The sequence below is a fragment of the Rattus norvegicus genome, chromosome 8 (genome assembly GCF_021556685.1).
Source record: "Rattus norvegicus strain SHRSP/BbbUtx chromosome 8, alternate assembly SHRSP_T2T, whole genome shotgun sequence".
NCBI lineage: Eukaryota > Metazoa > Chordata > Mammalia > Rodentia > Muridae > Rattus > Rattus norvegicus.
In genome coordinates this window covers 107,292,523-107,295,000 of record NC_141541.1, presented here as the reverse complement: position 1 = coordinate 107,295,000, position 2,478 = coordinate 107,292,523, and positions in this window count along the sequence as shown.

Below are 2,478 nucleotides of genomic sequence, written 5' to 3'. Positions count from 1 at the left end.
GGCCCTTTCTTGAATGGCAGCAGCTGGGCCCTCTTTGGGCTCCTGAGCAGCTTGCCTGTGTCTCCCCCTGTGGGAGAAGTTGCTTATCCTATGCTACCATTTAGTTTCATTCCGGTCTCCTTCCACTGGACTGTGGACTCCCGGAGGGTGGGGCCGGCTGCCCCCCGCCCCCATCTCTGCCTCCCTGTTTCCGTCTTCCCATGCTGTGATGTCCATACTAGCTTGAGTTGCACTCCGTGACCCTGCCTCAGTCTACAGTGGCTGAGGTGACAGACTCCTCTCACACCTGGCCCCTTACTCATCTTTATATCATTTTATTTTTTATAAGGTTCATTTATGTGTATGAGTTTCGCCTGTGTGTGTGTATGGGTGTACGGCTCCTGTGTGACCGTGAATGGTTGTGAGCTGCCTTTAGGGCACTGGGAACTAAAACAGAGTCTTCTGCAAAAACATCCAGCACTCTTGGTGGGCGAACCATCTCTCCAGCCCATTCTTATAGTCCTAAGGACTCTATGTGGACAGTATCTGGCAGAAAAATACTTATCAAATAAATGTTTATGACTCCATATTTAGAGTCTCTTCTTTTAGGTGAACTTTTAGTCTGGAGAAGAATTAGATATTTAACTCGTTGATTGTTTAATATGAATCTGTTCCCTTTAAAAAAAAAATCAGTTATGGTCAGGTCAGGCAGTGGCATTGCGTGCCTTAATCCCAGCATTCGGGAAGCAGAGGCAGGTGGATCTCTGAGTTCGAAGCCAGCCTGGTCTACAGAGAGAGTTTCAGGACGGCAAGGTCTAAGAGATACATACCCTGTCTCAGAAAAAAAAAAAAAAAAGCTATGTTTTTGTTTTTGTGTGTCTGGGTGTTTTGCACAGTGTCTGTGCTTGGTTCCTGAGGAACCCAGAAGAGGGCTTTGGGTCTCCTGGGACTTGAGTAACAGTTGTTAGCCGCTGTGTGGGTGCTGGGAATCAAACCTGGGTTCTCTGAAAGAGAGCTGAACCACCTCTCCAGTCCAAACAAGTCCCGTTTTAATTATAGGTAGGGGAGAGAGAGGGACTGAGGGAATCTGGTTCAGTGTTTGCAGCCCTCATTAGTGTCCTATGGACGCAGTGACGTCCACATGGAGATGCGGTGGAATGGAGAAGAGGAAGACAGACACTTGGGTGGAAGACAGAGGATGAGGGCACCGCCTCCCTGTGTGCCAAGCCTGCTCGTGCAATGTGCATGGGGGCATCTCTCCTGGCCAGCAGCAGGGCTCACAGAGTGTGAAGCTTCCTCACTTTTGAGAGTCACCCTGCCTCTTTGGGGGTGTCATTTTTCTGCCGGGAGTCTGAATCCAGCACAGGAGTGCAGGTCCCCAGGCCAAGAGAGCCCAGGCAACTCTATCCAGGCAGGGACAGTTTCGGGGACCAGATGAAGTCCCCATGGAGGCATGTGTATGGCCTTTAAAGATGGATAGGACTGCCTGGCTCTGACTTGTTATGGGAATGGGCTTTAGGGCACAGCTTCTTCAACCGTTGGTCATAGTATGAGACTATCTGGCCTAGGAAAAGAATGGCAATATTAAAAGATTTCTCACAGGCAAAGATTAAAAATCAAAAACAAAAAAGAGTTAAAAAAATCAAATACATAATCTGGGTATTTCCAGCAGGGCTCGCCTGCAGCATGTGGAGAGATTTCACGGCTACCTCAGTTCTGAGCACACAGGTATGCTAGCCAGAATCCCCGAACTCCAGTTGGAGACCACTGAGTTATGAAGTAGTGTTTTTACTGTACAAGGGAAGTTTTCTGCTTTTAAAAGAAACACTACGATTTAACTATGGAAAATAAAGACCTCACAAACGTTTTCCCAGGGCTGGTGGGATTGGTCAGTGGTTAAGAACATTGGTGTTGGGGTTGGGGATTTAGCTCAGTGGTAGAGCGCTTGCCTAGGAAGGGTAAGGCCCTGGGTTTGGTCCCCAGCTCTGAAAAAAAGAACCAAAAAAAAAAAAAAAAAGAACATTGGTGTTCTTTCCAGAGGACCAGGTTGGGTTTCTGTCACCCACAGAGTGACTCACGACAGTCTAACTCCAGTTCCAGAGGATCTAATGCTCTCTTCTGGTCTCCGACGACAACAGGCAGAGAGAGACATGGTACACTACATACATGCTGGCAAAACAACCATACACATAAGACAAAAATAATTTACAAATGTTTTCTTATTGCCAGTCCTCATTGCGTAAGTGTCAAATTGGTCTGTCCTTGGATTGTATTTGCTAGAATATTTGATCTTTAAAATTGCTGTTTGAGTCGCTGATTGCACTTATATAAATTATTTCATGAGCCAGCCGTGGTGGTATACTCTTTTAATCCCCGCACTTAGAGACAGGGCCAGGTGGATCCTTGTGGATTTGAGATCAGTCTGCTTCACATAGAGAGTAGCAGGCCGTCCAGAAGTACATAGCAAGAGTCTGTTCAAAGTGGGGGGCACTACAGCTG